General features: G+C 52.1%; 1 protein-coding gene across 3 annotated transcripts in view; it reads right to left on the bottom strand.

Annotated features, from left to right (window-relative positions):
* Positions 1–17,488, bottom strand: part of orc4 (origin recognition complex, subunit 4) — a 140,080-nt gene that overhangs the window by 54,852 nt on the left and 67,740 nt on the right. The window lies entirely within an intron of this gene.

The raw sequence follows: 17,488 nt of genomic DNA, 5'->3' as shown, positions 1-17,488 counted from the left end.
AACTGCGTTTGCAGCTTCTTCCTGCTTGCCAGGAGTTCCAAGGTTGGGGCACTGAAGTATCTACGGTCCACTTCCAAAATTCATCAACTAACTTCCGCCGCGGGACTTCCGGTGATGACATGTACAAAGAACAAAGAACAAAGAAAATTACAGCACAGGAACAGGCTCTTCGGCCCTCCCAGCCTGCGCCGATCAAGATCCTTTATCTAAACCTGTCGCCTATTTTCCAAGGATCTACTTCCCTCTGTTCCCCGCCCGTTCATATATCTGTCTAGATGCATCTTGAATGATGCCATTATGCCTGCCTCTACCACCTCCGCTGGCAAAGCGTTCCAGGCACCCACCACCCTCTGCGTAAAAAACTTTGCACACACATCTCCCTTAAACTTTCCCCCTCTCACCTTGAAATCGCTACCCCTTGTAATTGACACCCCCATTCTTGGAAAAAGCTTGTTGCTATCCACCCTGTCCATAACTCTCAATTTTGTAGACCTCAATTAGGTCCCCCCTCAACCTCAGTCTTTCTAACAAAAAACATCCTAATCTACTCAACCTTTCTTCATAGCTATCACCCTCCATACCAGGCAACATCCTGGTGAACCTCCTCTGCACCCTCTCTAAAGCATCCACATCCTTCTGGTAATGTGGCGACCAGAACTGCACGCAGTATTCCAAATGTAGCCTAACCAAAGTCCTATACAACTGTAACAAGACCTGCCGACTTTTGTACTCAATACCCCTTCCGATGAAGGCAAGCATGCTGTATGCCTTCTTGACCACTTTACCGCCCTGCTTTGCCACCTTCAGGGTACAATGGACCTGACCTCCCAGATCTCTCTGCACGTCAATTTTCCCCAGGACTCTTCCATTGACCGTATAGTCCGCTCTTGAATTAGATCTTCCAAAATGCATCACCTCGCATTTGCCTGGATTGAACTCCATCTGCCATTTCTCTGCCCAATTCTCTAATCTATCTATATTTTCCTGTATTCTCTGACAGTCCTCCTCGCTATCTGCAACTCCACCAATCTTAGTATCATCTGCAAACTTGCTAATCAGACCACCTACACCTTCGTCCAGATCATTTATGTATATCACAAACAGCAGTGGTCCGAGCATGGATCCCTGTGGAACACCACTAGTCATCTTACTCCATTTTGAGTCACTCCCTTCCACCACTACTCTCTGTCTCCTGTTGCCCAGCCAGTTCTTTATCTATCTAGCTCGTACACCCTGAACCCCATACAACTTCACTTTTTCCAACAACCTGCCATGGGAAACTTTATCAAACGCCTTACTGAAGTCATGTATATGACATCTACAGCCCTTCCCTCATCAATTAACTTTGTCACTTCCTCAAAGAATTCTATTCGGTTTGTAAGACATGGCCTTCCCTGCACAAAACCATGCTGCCTATCACTGATAAGTCTATTTTCTTCCAAATGTGAATAGATCCTATCCCTCAGTATATTCTCCAACAGTTTGACTACCACTGACGTCAAGCTCACAGGTCTATAATTCCCTGGATTATCCCTGCTACCCTTCTTAAACAAAGGGACAACATTAGCAATTCTCCAGTCCTCCGGGACCTCACCCGTGCTCAAGGATGCTGCAAAGATATCTGTTGAGGCCCCAGCTATTTCGTCCCTCGCTTCCCTCAGTAACCTGGGATAGATCCCATCCAGACCTGGGGACTTGTCCACCTGAATGCCTTTTAGAATACCCAAAACTTCCCCCTTCCTTATGCCGACTTGACAGAGTATTTAAACATCCATTCCTAGCCTCAACATCCGTCATGTCCCTCTCCTTGGTGAATACCGATGCAAAGTACTCATTAAGAATCCCACCCATTTCCTCTGACTCCACGCATAAATTCCCTCTTTTGTCTCCGAGTGGGCCAATCCTTTCTCTAGTTACCCTCTTGCTCCTTATATACGAATAAAAGGCTTTGGGATTTTCCTTAACCCTGTTAATCAAAGATATTTCATGACCCTTTTTAGCCCTCTTTATTGCGCGTTTGAGATTTGTCCTACTTTCCCGATATTCCTCCAAAGCTTCATCAGTTTTAAGTCGCCTAGATCTTATGTATGCTTCCTTTTTCATCTTAACTAGTCTCACAATTCCACCCGTCATCCATGGTTCCCTAATCTTGCCATTTCTATCCCTCCTTTTCACAGGGACAGGTCTGTCCTGCACTCTTACCAACCTTTCCTTAAAAGACTCCCACATTTCAAATGTGGATTTACCCTTAAACAGCTGCTCCCAATCCACATTCCCTAGCTTCTGCCGAATTTTTGTTATACTTGGTCTTTCCCCAATTTAGCACTCTTCCTTTAGGACCACTCTCGTCTTTGTCCATGAGTATTCTAAAACTTACGGAATTGTGATCGCTGTTCCCAAAGTAATCACCGACTGAAACTTCAACCACCTGGCCGGGATCATTCCCCAATACCAGGTCCAGTATGGCCCCTTCCTGAGTTGGACTATTTACATACTGCTCTAAAAAAACTCTCCTGGATGCTCCTTACAAATTCTGCTCCATCTACGCCTCCAACACTACACGAGTCCAATTCAATGTTGGGGATGTTAAAACCTCCCATCACGACCACCCTATTGCTCCTACATTTTTCTATAATCTGTCTACATATTTGTACCTCTACTTCATGCTCGTTTTTGGGAGGCCTGTAGTAAAGTCCCAATAATGTTACTGCACCCTTGCTATTTCTTAGCTCTACCAGGAGGTAGGAGGTGGCCGCATGCAAGGTAGCTCCCGCTGGAGTCTTTGGTTCTTTTTAACCCGGCTTCCGGGAGCAATTGGTGGACAGATTTGTCCCATTCAAGAGGTTTGGTGAGAAGATGTCAAAAGGCCCAAGAAAGAATCTAATTAAGAAAGGTGGGAGGGGGTAGTTCTTCAGAAGAGGAGAGCAAAGTGCGGAACCCCGGGGGATGCAAGAGCGTGGAGGCAAGTTCATTGGGTGGAGCCTCACCTGTCATGGGAGATATGCTGGTAGCTCTTGAATTCAACAAGTAGTTCAGCAAGCATTTTGCAAGGCATGGGAGGGCAATAATAGAGACCCTCAGAATGTCGCTGGATGATGCCCTGGTTCTGATAAAGGAGGTGCTGAGGAGATAGTGCAGCAGCTTGGCGAGGTGTTGAAGAGGGTAGAGGAGACGCTGTTGCGACACAGCAATCAGTTGGCCTCGCTAGATGCTGAGCTGTGGAGGGTGGAGGAAAGAAATAAGGGCTTGAGAGCAAGGGTCGACGACCTGAAAAATAGGTCGAGGTGGCAGACCTTAGGATCGTGGGGCTGCCCGAGGGGGTGGCGGGTTTGACGCCGACTGAATAGTTAAGAGTTGATGTTTAGGAAGTCGATGGGGTAGGAGGTCCCCCATCGAGCTAGATCATGCCCACCAGTTGCTTCGGGTGAAGCCACGGAGGAATGAACCACCGTGAGCGGTGATAGTGTGTTGCACAACTATTGGTCGAAGGAGTGAGTTTAATTGCGCCAAGGGGAATTGGAAAGTAAGGTGGCAGTATCTGCATACATCAGGACATTTCAGCGGAATTGGAAAGGCGGCAGGTGACCTTTAACAGGGCAAAGACGGTACTGAGAGTGATATTCGGTTTGGCATGGTGTACCCGGCAAGGCTGAGGGTTACGCACAAGGTTAAAGATAATTTCTTGGAGATGGCGGAGGAAGCGGAGTCATTGATCAAAGCTGAAGGACTTGGGCTGGACTAAAGGGGTTTGCATGGGACTTGATTGGCGGTTGGGATGGGTCTGTGTGGAGACTTTGCAGTAACAAGTGTACTTAAATATGTTTTACCCTTGTTCCCTTTCCCTCTCTCTTTTTATCTTGTTTGTACAGAGTTGGGGGTAATTTAAATTGTTGCAGTTTGGCTTCGGGAGTTTGTTTATCTTTTTTCTACATTTCTTAGTATTAAGGGGTGTTTGAGTTTTGGAGGGATGTTTGGTGCGGGGGGGAACTTTGCTAGCGCAGTACGATTGGCTAGCGAATGAAAGCGAAGAGGGGATAGGGGCTGCGGCTTGCAGGGGGGGGTTTGGAGCCCCAGGATGGATCAATCTAAGCCGAAGTCTCTACTGGCAGTGATCATGAAGGAGATGGGGGGTGGGAAGAGCCATGGCAGTTTTTAACACCCTTGGGGCAAGAAATTCTCCTTTTCCTCTCTGGTGCATAATGTGTAGTTGTGCATAGACTTTTTTTGTGATGGGGATAATCCTGCTACCAGGGGTGAGGAATGCGGAATATTCCTCTGTAGTGATTTCAGACCATGCTCCGCACATTGTGGATGTGGTTTTGGAGATGGGGCCGGCCCAGCGGCTGGCGTGGAATTTTGATGCGAGACTGTGAATGGATCTGGGATTTTCTGTGAAGGTGGAAACCGTAATCGATGAATATGTGGGATCCAACAAGATTGTGGAGGTGTTGATCTCGGTACTGCGGGAGGCCCTGAAGGCGGTGGTGCAAGGGAAAGTAATTACATACAAGGCACAGAAGATGGGGAGACGAGAGAGTAGCGTCAGCGGTTGGTGGACGAGATTCTGGAGGAGAATGGCTGATATTCAAGTGACCCTGACACCAGAGCCTCTGGCTAGTAGAAAGAAGTTGCAGATGCAATTTGATCTGCTGTCCACTGATAAGATGGTGTGGTGGCTGTGGCGCTCGAGGGGGGTATATGGGGAGAAGGCCAGTTGGCTTCTGGCTGGTCAGCAGAGGCAGCAGGTGGCCTCCTTGGAGATTGTAGGGTTCGGGTTGTAGGTTAATGTCGGCGCCGGATAACGTCAATGGGGCGTTTCAGGCAATCTATAGGAATGTGTCGATCCGAGCTGCCGGAAGGAGGCGGATATGTTGACATTTTCGGAGGGTTTGGAGCCTCCCAGGAGGAAGATTGGGAAGGGTTCGACGGTCCTTTGGAGTGGAGGAGGTCAGAACAGCAATTGGGTGAATGCAGATGGGTTAAGCATTGGGCTGGGCCGGTTCCCGATGGAGTTTTATAAAATTTGCTGATCGATTGATGCCGCGACTGGTGGAGATGTTTGAGGACTCGGACTGTGGGTCTCTTCCGGAGTCAATAATGCAAGCGTCCATAAAAAAGGATAAGGACCCAGTCGAGTGTAGATCATACATCCCGATTTATTAAATGTGGATGCCAAGATTTTGGTGTAGGTGTTAGCGCTGAGGATGGAAAGGTGCCTCCCGCAAGCTATTGGGGAAGATCAGACAGGGTTTGCGAAGGATAGGCGCTTGTCGCCCATTGGGAGGTGACTTTTGAATATGATACTGTCCCCAGCAGAAGGGAGGGAACAGGAGGTCATTGTGGCTCTCCCAGTCCTTCCGAAGCCTGGCCTGGTCTTACATCCACAAATGGGTCTCCTGTAAAAAGACACCACATCAGCCCCTAGATTCTTTAGGTGAGGGAAAATTTTCGCCCTTTTTACAAGGCCCCCGGGCACCGCACATTCCAGGTAAATAAAAATGTCAATCCTCTTCAGTTGAGTCCCAGTCCTTTCTCCTTAAAGAAGGCCTTTGCCTCCTTTGCTGTGTCAAAGTAGTGATCTTTCGACTCCATCGTGCCTTACAGCCTCGCCAGGTACACCACCCTGAACTGTACTCTTTTTTTAATATCGCGCAGCTTCTCCGTGTTAAAGGATGCACACTACTGTTAGTTCAGCTCCAATGTCGTTATAAATGCAAACTATGTTTCCATCCCAGTTGATGTTACGATTCTTCTAGGCCCACTCCAGAACTCGTTCCTTCTCTGAAATGTGTGGAAATGGATCATCACTGCCCATGGCGGCTTGTTCGCACATGGCTTCTACCAAGTGCACGATGGGCCCTATCCAACTCTGGAGGGGCGAACACTTAATTCCACCCCCACCAACCTGGAGAACATCTGTGAAAAGTACTGCATTGACCTAGGGTTCTCCACTCCTTCTGGCAGCCCCACTATTCTGAGGTTCTGTTGCCTCAACCTATTTTACGGAGTCTTCCACTTTTGTTCCCAGGTCCTTGATCCTCTCTTCCAAGAGCAGTATCTCTGCTTCCAATGAGGCGAGTTATCCCTTGTGCTGGGACAAGACTTCCTCCGCGCCCTTCAGCATTTCACCTTGTTCCCTCACAGCTTTTGATGTCGTTCCCAACTGTTCTTGGATTGGGCCCAATGTTTCCTCAATGGTGAATTTGGACTCCCTCAACTCCTTGCCTGACAACCAAACTGCTTATCCATTTGTTTCCCAAACTTCCGAAACTCCTGCATCATCACCATAATCAGCATGTCTACTGTGATGGGTGCGGCCATACCAATCATAGAATTTACAGTGCAGAAGGAGGCCATTCGGCCCATCGAGTTTGCACCGGTCCTTAGAAAGAGCCACCTTCCCTCCTTCGGACTCCCTCAACGGACTATCAGCCTGAGGGCAGCCTGAGGCTTCTTTGACAAAATTTTCAACATAGGGCAGCACGATAGCCTTGTGGATAGCACAATTGCTTCACAGCTCCAGGGTCCCTGGTTCGATTCCAGCTTGGGTCACTGTCTGTGCGGAGTCTGCACATCCTCCCCGTGTGTGCGTGGGTTTCCTCCGGGTGCTCCGGTTTCCTCCCACAGTCCAAAGATGTGCAGGTTAGGTGGATTGGCCATGCTAAATTGCCCTTAGTGTCCAAAAAGGTTGGGTGGGGTTACTGGGTTATGGGGATAGGGTGGCGGTGTTGACCTTGGGTAGGGTGCTCTTTCCAAGAGCTGGTGCAGACTTGATGGGCCGAATGGCCTCCTTCTGCACTGTAAATTCTATGATAATCTATGATAATTCCGCCAGCAATTCTTTACACAGTTTTGACCACAAAAATTCCCCGAATACTGGGTAAAAAGGATTGAAAAAAAAAGACTGACAGGAGCTACCTTTTGTGCGACTTGCTCTCGCAAATCATCACTGGAAACTGCTTTGAGCACATCTAACTCCCAAATCATCCTGTGGTTGCTCATCCCCAGCAGTGTTAAGCTCTCCATTTCCTGCATTTTGTCCAAATCACAAGTAAATACTAGTTCAAAGATGAATACCACCTCAAGTGGATCCCTGATGGACCAAGACATGAAGCAGTCGTGCATTATATTTACCAACTCTGGCTTTAAGCCTTAAAATGTAGAATAAATCTGTTCCAACATATATTTCTAGAGCAATTGGTGGTCCTCCTTGTACAGGTTGGGAGACATATAGCATTTTGACTTAAGGTCTCCAGAACAGACTTTTTATTTTCTTCTAACTAGATGAAAGGATTGTGCAGCTTTCCCCCCACCTACACCAGCTTTAACAATCTCCCAGGTGTGCTGGTCTTTTGGAATATGCCATCTCCTTTCTGTATATGTTATACATATGCTGCATCAGCTTCTATCCGCTGGACTCAATCATATTGCTGGCTGTTAACATATCCCTTAGTTCCAATATGTCTTCTGTTCTACATCTATTCCTGATCACCAGTTCATATGTGCCACTTATTATTCATAGTCACCTCTTGATTACCTTTCATCCTGCGATGTGCTTTTCACCCTGTCATGTAGAAATTGGATTAGAGTTTCCATGTCCTTTATGAAATAAATTTGACTGCACCTCACTAATCCTGATGGGTACAAGTCTTTCATGAAATTGCCAGAAATTTGTGGGGGAAGACAGACGGGGGGAGCTGGAAACATCAATAAATCTGGGAGAAATCATGGAGAGCATCAGCTCCATGTAGGCGGGGAAGGCACCGGGACCCAACGGACTTTAAAAAAAAAACATTTTTTTTATTCTCCTCCTTTTTCACATTTTCTCCCGCATTTACACCCATCAACAAAAAACAATAATCAGCAAGATATGTCAATCCCCATAACAATAACAACGATTCAATCCTCCCACCAACCCCCAAACATCAGCCCGCATGTTTACATAAACAAATGACAAAAAGGAATCAGGGATTACCCATAGTCACCCTTAATATACACATCCCCCCCCCTCCCAACCCTCCCACCCCCCAACTAATGTTTGATGTTATCCAGTTCTTGAAAGTGCATAATAAATAGTGCCCATGACTTGTAGAACCGCTCCGAGCTTCCCCTCAGTTCGAACTTAACCTTCTCAAGGGTCAAGTATTCCAACAAGTCCCCCGCCACGCCAGGGCACTGGGTGGAGAGGCTGCTCTCCATCCCAGCAGGTTCGTCCTTCGGGCAATCAACTATAATATCTGCCTCTGCACCTGTTTCCAACCCTGGCTGGTCCGACACCCCGAATATGGCCTCCCGGGGACATGGGTCCAGTTTCACACGCACCACCTTGGAAAGTACCCCAAACTCCCCGAGCTTTGGACAGGACCAGAACATGTGAACGTGATTAGCGCCCCCCCCCCCCCACCCCTCGCCCTCGTGAGGTGCGCTCTATATACCATCTTCAGCTGTATCAGCCCCAACCTCGCACATGAGGTGGAGGCATTCACTCTCCGGAGCACCTCACACCAGACCCCCTCCTCTATAACCTCTCCCAGCTCTTCCTCCCACTTTGCTTTGATCCCTTCCAGTGGTGCCTTATCCTCTTCCAAAATAGCTCCGTACACCGCTGTCACTGCCCCCTTCTCCAGTCCCCCTGTCGTCAACACGTCCTCCAGCAATGTGGAGGCCGGTTCCTCTGGGAAGCTCTGTATCTCCTTCCTGGCAAAATCCAGAACCTGCATGTACCTAAACACTTCTCCCTGCTCCAGCCCATACTTCGCTTCCAGCTCCCTCAATCCTGCAAACCGACCCCGAAGAAACAAATCTTTTAGTGTCTTAATCCCCCTCTCTTCCCATTTCCGAAAACTTCCATCCCACCTCCCTGGCCCAAATCTGTGGTTCCCCCGAATTGGCATTTCCCTTGACCCTACCCCCAATCCGAAGTGTTGGCGAAACTGCCTCCAGATTTTCAATGAAGCTATTATTACTGGACTCCCTGAGTATTTCCCCGGAGCTATCGGGAGCGGCGCTGTTGCTAGTGCCTTCAGCCCCCACCCCCTGCACAAACTCTCCTCCATTCTGACCCACTGAGAATCAACCCCTCTGACCCAGCTCCGCACCTTCTCCACATTCGCCGCCCAGTAGTAGTACAACAGGTTCAGGAGACCCAAACCCCCTGCCTGCCTTCCGCTCTGTAGCAGCACCTTTCTCACTCTGGCCACCTTCCCTCCCCATATGAATGTGGTCATCCTTCCCTCAATCTCCCTGAAAAAAGATTTTGGCAGGAAAATCGGTAGGCATTGAAAAATAAACAGAAATCGCGGCAACTTAACCACCTATACCTGACCCGCCAGTGACAGAGGGAGGCCATCCCACCTTGCCAGATCGGCTTTCACTCTCCCCACCAAACTAGCGATGTTGTACCTGCGAAGCCTCCCCCACTCCCGGGCAATCTGCACCCCCAGATACCTAAAATGAGTCCCTGCCCTACGGAATGGCAGCCCCCCACCCCTGCCCCACCCCCGGCCGAGACACTACAAAATACTCACTCTTGTCCAGGTTCAGCTTGTACCCGAGAAAGACCCAAATACTCGCAGTAGCTCCAATATTCCTCCTATTGACGCACTCGGTTCCGACACATACAGCAGCAAGTCGTCGGCATACAAGGACACCCGATGCTCTATCCCCCCCCGCACTATTACTTTCCACACTCCCGAACTTCTCAATGCGATGGCCAATGGCTCAATCGCAAGTGCAAACAGCGGTGGGGACATAGGACATCCCTGTCTCGTCCCACGGTGGAGAGAAAAGTATCTCGAACTGATATTGTTGGTGCGGACACTTGCCTTCGGCTCCTTATATAATAGCTTTACCCAGTTCACAAATCTTGGTCCAATCCCAAACCGCTCCAGCACTGCCATCAGGTACCCCACCCCCATTCTACCCGATCAAAAGCCTTCTCGGCGTCCAATGCCACAACTAGCTCGGTTTCCTTCCCTTCCACCGGTGCCATAACGACGTTCAAAACCCTCCTAATGTTCGAAAACAGCTGCCTCCCTTTCAAGAACCCCGTCTGATCCTCCCCTATCACCTTCAGGAGGCACTCCTCCAGCCTACCCGCCAGTACCTTCGCCAACACTTTTGCGTCCACATTCAGAAGTGATATGGGCCAATACGACCCACACTCCGTCGGATCCTTATCTTTTTTTAGCAACAGTGAAATCGATGCCCGCCCCAAGGTTTGTGGCAACACCCCCTTCCCTATCGCCTCCTCAAACATCCCCACCATCAGGGATGCCAACCTATCCTTGAATCTTTTTATAATATTCCACCAGAAACCCATCCGGCCCTGCCACCTTTCCCGACTACATCCTCCCAATCACATCCTTTATCTCATGCTCCACTATTGCTCCTTCTAATGTAGCCCTGTCCCCCTCACCTAGCCTTGGGTACTCCAACCCATCTAGACGTTCCTGCAGCTCACGGTCTCCCCCGGGTGGCTCTGAGTTGTACAACCTTTCATAAAACTCCTCAAAAGCCTTGTTAATCAGCACTGGAGCCACCACCAACTTCCCTGCCCTATCGCTCACCTGAAGAATTTCCCTTGCCGCTGCCTCCCTCCGGAGCGGAGCTGCTGCCTTATCTCCATGTTCATAAACTGCACCCCTTGCTCGTCTCAGTTGGCGCACCGCCTTCCTGGTGGACAGTCGGTCGAAGCTCGCCTGTAGTTCCTTCTTCTTTTCCAGCTTCGCTGGGTCCCCATCCTCTGCATACCTCCTATCTACCACCAACAAATCATGTATTACCCTCTGCCGCTCCAACCTCTCCTCTTTGTCCACCCTGGCCTTAAACAAAATTACCCCCCCCCCTCACCACCGCCTTTAGAGCCTCCCAGACGACTGCCTTCGACACCTCACCCGTACAATTGAAACCTCCATACTTCTTAATTACCTTTTCAATTTTCTCAAGAACACTTGGTTCCCCAAAAGCCCCACATCCAGTTTCCATCCCGGTCTCTGCGCTACCGCCTTCTCCAGCACCATATCCACCCAATGTGGAGCGTGATCCGACCCCTTGACTCCAGCCAGCAAACCCTTCCCCACCACAAAAAAGTCGATTCGCGAGTATACCTTATGGACCGCTGAGAAAAACGAGTACTCCCGTTCCCTTGGGTGCAGGAATCTCCAAGGGTCCACCCCTCCCATTTCCACCATTAGCATAGCCAGCGCCTTCGCCCCCCCCCTGATGGGACCAGCGAGCGCGGCCGTGATCTGCCCAACCTTGGCTCCTGCCCCAAGTTCCAGTCCCCCCCCACAATCAGCTCATGCATGTCCAAGATGGGAATGGCCCCAAACACCTTCCTCGCGAATCCCACATCGTCCCAATAGGGACCGTATACACTTAACAGCTCCACTAATCTCCCCTCCAGCGCCCCTGCCACAATGACATATCTACCCCGCTGATCTGCCACCACCTTCCCCATCTGGAAGCGTACCTTTTTCCTGACCAACACAGCTACCCCTCGAGCCCTTCCATCAAATCCAGAGTGAAACACTTGGCTAACTCAGCCCTTTTTAAGTCTCACCTGGTCCTTCACCCTCAAGTGAGTCTCCTGCAGCATTGCTACATCGGCTTTCAAACTTTTAAGATGTGCAAGCACCCTTGACCTCTTGACCGGACCTCCTAGCCCTCTCACATTCCACGTGATTATCCTTACTGGGGGTCTCTCACTCCCCCCACCTTTCTTATCCACCATCACCATACCACCGGGCCCTGCCCCAGAAGCCTGACCCGTCCCTGTCCATTGTTAACATCGAACCCCTTCCCCCCCCCCCCCTCCCAAGAACCTTCCCTACAAAAACATCCCCCAACATCCATCCCTTCCCCCCCCGTCTTGCTCGCCTCGTAGGCCCATTGAAGCCTGCTATCCAGGCTCCAACGTCCGCAGCCCTCCTCTCACCTCACCCCCGTTCACTAACTGACTTTAGTTCGCTAGCGCGGGTGGCTCCCCCGCCAAGACTTCTCGCCCCCTTCCACCCAGTCCCAGAAAAAGAAACTCCAAAACAAACCCAACAATCCAACCCCTACAATTCACTAACATAACATTTAACCGTCGCAACACAGAACGCCATTAACTTGAACTCTGTAACAATGCAAAGAGAAGTAAATTGCAATACAAATCAGTAAAAAGAAAGTTGTAACATTTATACATTTTGCAGCTGCTCAAACACAGTCCACAGTCTCTCTTCCAGTTCCCCTGTCTGTCCCAAGCCTTCTTTCTCACGTCTGTCCCAAGCCTTCTGCCCTCACAAACACCTCAGCCGCCTCCGCTGTCTCAAAATAAAAGTCTTTGGCGTTATATGTTACTCTCAACTTCGCCGTGTACGACTTCCGGTTGCGGCGATGCGGAGCTAAGTCACACATTCGGCAGCTCCCGCTAAAAACGGACTTTTGGGCGCTTCTCAGGGCCCCCAACGGCACTTTTTCGACGTTTCCCGGTGTGGGAAGGAGATTGCAATAGTTCCCCGACAGTGTATGGCTTGGACCAGGAGCGGGGCGACTAAAAAAGTGGTGGTGAGCCCAAAGAAGGTGCGAGGGAAGAAGAGCAAAATGGCGGTGGGCGGGGACCAGACAGCATGGATGCAGTGGGCCAGGAGGTTATCCAGCACTGCTTCAGGGAGATTAAAGCAGACCAGCTGGAGCCGATGAAGGCTTCTATAGACAAGCTGCTGTTAGAGTCTACGGCCCACGGGGTGGCGATCCGCGAGGTCCAACAAAAGGTCTCCGACAACGAGGACGAGATCTTCGGCCTGGCGGTAAAGGTGGAGGCGCACGAGGCGCTCCACAAGAAATGGCAGGAGCGGTTCGGGGAGATGGAGAATCGGTCAAGGTGGAAGAATCTGTGGATTCTGGGCCTCCCGAAGGGGCTGGACGTCGGGGCCTATGTGGTCACCATGCTAAACTCGCTGATGGGAGTGGAATCCTTCCAGGGGCCCCTGGAGCTAGAAGGGGCCCATAGAGAGCTGGCGAGGAGGCCCAAGGCTAATGAGCCACCGCGGGCGGTGCTGGTGCGGTTTCATCGGTTTGTTGATCGGGAGTGCGTGCTCAGGTGGGCCAAGAAAGAGAGGAGCAGCAGGTAGGAGAACGCGGAGGTTCGGATATACCAGGACTGGAGTGCGGAGGTGGCGAAGAAGAGGGCCGGGTACAATCGGGCGAAGGCAGTGCTGCACAGGAAGGGGGTGAAGTTTGGCATGCTGCAGCCGGCACGACTGTGGGTCACCTACAAGTTCCGGCACCATTACTTTGAGTCTCCGGAGGAGGCGTGGGCCTTTGTTCAGGCCGAGAAACTGGACACAAACCGAGGGTCAGGATGGGTGGTCGGGGATTGTTGTTGGGGTGTTATACTTTGAGGGGGGGGGGGTTCCTTGCCCTTATTTCTGTTTGGTTCGATGAGGGTGGTTAGGGACGGTTGGGTCTGTCGGGAGGGCTCTTGGAGGCGGTAAGTAAATGGAGTAGGGGCGGATGGCTGGTAGGGGGGGGGGGAGGCTGAGGCCCGAGTCGGGGGTGAGGGGACTGGGCCTGTAAAAGGAGCATCGACAGGGGTGGCGGGGCCGGGCAGGTGGAAAACACGGGCTTTTTCCCCACGCTGAAGGCTGGAGGGGGCGGGGAAGCGAGGGTTGTTTCCCGCGGTTGGGATGGAAGGGGGAGGTGGAGAGCCTGTGGATGGGTAATGGAGGAGGAGGATATGTCCCACAATGGGAGGAGTCGACGGGGAGGCGGGAGTAGCCGGGGTCAGCAGGAGTCAGCTGACTTGCAGGAGTGCAATAGGGGGGAGGGAAAGAGTAAAGCAGCGAGGAGGGATCCTAGCTGGGGGGGGGAACCGGGTTGCTGCTGCTATGGTCAAGGGGGAGGTGGAGCAAGTAGAGGGGGTTGGGACGGGGGTCTGCCGCCGTGGGGAGTGGGTGCGTGGCTGGCCAAGGAGGGGTTATGGCTAGTCGGCGGGGGAGGGGGCCGGGTGGCCCCCCGATCAGGCTGATAACCTGGAATGTAAGGGGACTGAACGGCCGGTCAAGTGGGCCTGGGTGTTCGCGCACCTGAAGGGGCTGAAGGCAGATGTGGTCATGCTCCAGGAGGCACACCTGAAGGTGGCAGACCAGGTAAGATTGAGGAAGGGTGGGTAGGTCAGGTGTTTCATTCGGGGCTGGATGCCAAAAATTGGGGGGTGGCGATCTTGGTGGGAAAGAGGGTGTCGTTCGAGGCGTCAAGCATTGTGACAGACAATAGCAGCAGGTACGTAATGGTAAGTGGTAAGCTGCAAGGGGAGAGGGTGGTGCTGGTCAATGTGTATGCCCCAAAATGGGATGATGCGGGTTTTATGCGGCGCATGTTGGGTCGGATTACGGACTTGGAAGTGGGGGGCCTGATAATGGGGGGGGGGGGGGGGGGAAAGACTTTAACACGGTGTTGGATCCAGCACTGGATCGTTCCAGGTCTAGGACGGGTAGGAAGCCGGCGGCAGCTAAGGTGCTGAGGGGGTTTATGGACCAGACGGGAGGGGTGGACCCTTGGAGATTTGCAAGGCCGGGCGCTAGGGAATTTTTATTCTTCGCACATGTCCATAAGGCTTACTCTCGGATCGATTTCTTTATTATGAGTAGGGCGCTGATAGCGAGAGTAGAGGATACCGAGTACTCGGCGATAGCCATTTCGGATCACACCCCGCATTGGGTCGACCGAGAGCTGGGGGAGGCGAGGGACCAGCGCCCATTGTAGCGCTTGGAGGTGGGGTTGTTGGCGGACGAGGAGGTGAGTGAGCGGCTCCGAGGAAGCATAGAGAGATACCTGGAGGCCAATGATAACGGGGAGGTCTGAGTGGGGATGGTATGGGAGGCGCTGAAGTGGGTGGTTAGGGGAGAGCTGATTTCCATTAAGGCCCACAAGGAGAGGAGAGAGCAGAGGGAGAGGCTGGTGGGGGAGATGGTGAGGGTAGACAGGAGGTACGCGGAGGTGCCGGAGGAGGGTCTGCTGAGGAAGAGGTGCAGCCTCCAGGCCGAATTCGACCTGTTGACTCCCAAGAAGGCGGAGGTGCAGTGGAGGAAGGCCCAGGGGGCGATTTATGAATATGGGGAAAAGGCAAGCCGGATGCTGGCAGCATCAGCTTCGGAAGCGGGACGCAGCTAGGGAGATCTGGGGAGTTAAGGACAGGGGAGGGAGTGTGGTACGGAGTGGGGTCGACATCAATGGGGTCTTCAGGACTTTTATGAGGAATTGTATCAGTCCGAGCCCCCACGGGAGGAGGGAGGGATGGGCTGCTTTCTGAACCAAGTGAGGTTTCCGAAGGTGGAGGAGGGACTGGTAGCGGGATTGGGGGCCCCGATTGGGCTGGAGGAGCTGGCCAAAGGGATAGGGAGCATGCAGGCGGGGAAGGCACCGGACGGTTTCCCGGTCGAATTCTACAAGAAATATGTCGAATGGGGGGGGGGGGGGGGGGGGGGGGCGGGCTTTGCCCCCGACGATGTCCCGGGCACTGATCTCCTTGATCCTGAAGTGGGACAAGGATCCCCTGCAGTGTGGGTCTTACAGGCCGATTTCGCTGTTAAATGTAGATGCCAAGGTGCTGGCGAAGGTCTTAGCCACGAGAATTGAGGATTGTGTGCCGCAGGTGATCCACGAAGACCAGGCGGGATTTGTGAAGGGGAGGCAGCTGAACGTGAATGTGCGGAGGCTCCTGAACGTGATTATGATGCCGGTGAGGGAGGGGGAGGCGGAGATAGTGGTGGCAATGGACGCTGAGAAGGCCTTCGATAGGGTAGAGTGGGGGTACATGTGGGAGGTGCTGAAGAGGTTCGGCTTTGGGGAGGGGTTTGTTAGGTTGTTGTACGAAGTCCCGATGGCGAGTGGGCCACGAACAAGAGGTCTGAGTACTTTCGATTGCATCGAGGGACGAGGCAGGGGCGTCCCCTGCCCCCCTGCTCATCGCACTGGCGATTGAACCCCTGGCTATGGCACTGAGGGAGTCGAGGAACTGGAGGGGGTTGGTGCGGGGCAGGGAGGAGCATATTGTGTTGCTCTATGCGGACGACTTGCTGCTGTATGTGACGGACCCAGTGGGGGGAATGCCGGAGGTAATGAGGATCCTCAGGGAGTTCGGGGATTTCTCAGGGTACAAGTTCAACATGGAGAAGAGCGAGTTGTTCATGGTTCACCCACGGGACCAGGAGAGGGGGATTGGCGAGCTCCCACTAAAAAGGGCGGAGAGGAGCTTCAGGTACTTGGGGGTTCAGGTGGCCAGGAGCTGGGGGGCCCTGCATAGACTCAACTTCATAAGGCGAGCGGAGCAAATGGAGGAGGCGTTCAAGAGGTGGGCAGCGCTGCCGATGTCCCTGGCGGGTAGGGTGCAGTCAGTTGAGATGTCAGTGCTCCCAAGGCTTTTGTTCGTGTTCCAGTGCCTCCCCATTGGAGTGGGGAAGATCTTGGAAACTTACCAGGTGATGCAGGAGGAGGAGGAGGCCTCGGTGGCGGAGTTGAAAGGTAAGTGGGAGGAGGAGTTGGGAGAGGAGATCGAAGAGGGGACGTGGGCAGATGCCCTAGGGAGGGTGAACTCTTCCTCTTCATGTGCGAGGCTCAGCCTCATACAGTTTAAGGTACTGCACAGGGCACATATGACCGGGAAAAGGATGAGCCGGTTCTTTGGGGGAGAGAAAATCACACCCATATGTTCTGGGCATGCCCAGCGCTGGAGGAATTTTGGAAGGGCGTAGCGAGGACGGTGTCGAGGGTGATAGGATCCAGGGTCAAACCGAGCTGGGGGCTCGCAATATTTGGCGTTGCAGGGGAGCCGAGAGTGCAGGAGGCGAAAGAGGCCGGTATTCTGGCCTTTGCGTCCCTAGTAGTCCGGCAAAGAATTCTTATTCAGTGGAGGGATGAGAGGCCCCCAAGCGTGGAATCCTGGATCAACGATATGGCGGGGTTTATTAAATTGGAGAGGGTGAAATTCGCCTTAAGGGGATCGTATCGGTACAAGGGTTCTTTAGGTGGTGGCAACCGTTTTTGAACTTCCTGGCAGAACGATAAGACAATAGCCAGCAGCAGCAGCAACCCGGGGGGGGGGGTTGTTTCTTTGCCATGAGAGGCCGATGCCTTTGCCACCTCCACCCTCATCGGGCCGATTGCCTCCTCCACCAATGACTTCAACACGACCGCCATCTCCTTCCTCAGGGCCTCCATGTGCCTCGCTAACTGTTTTTCCAGCTCCACCGCCATCACCTCGGTCATCTTCTCCACCGTAAGTAGTGCGGCCCCGCCTCGCAGTTCGGTTTCCGCCATCCTGTCAACACTTTTGCTCCTCTTCTCCTTCAGCGGCGAACCCGTGTTTCCTCCTTTCTTCGACGCTGCTCTTCACATCCTTTAGCGGCTTATTGGTTTTTTTTTTAAGTGTAAAAGAAATCACTTTTATTTTTTCTTTTAAAAAATAAATCAAGTCTTTCATACATTAAACCATGATTCACCT

This window comes from Scyliorhinus torazame, chromosome 2 (genome assembly GCF_047496885.1).
Source record: "Scyliorhinus torazame isolate Kashiwa2021f chromosome 2, sScyTor2.1, whole genome shotgun sequence".
In the NCBI taxonomy this organism is placed as follows: Eukaryota; Metazoa; Chordata; class Chondrichthyes; order Carcharhiniformes; family Scyliorhinidae; genus Scyliorhinus; species Scyliorhinus torazame.
Note: the sequence above shows the minus strand (reverse complement) of the source record. Positions and strands in the feature narration are given on the sequence as shown.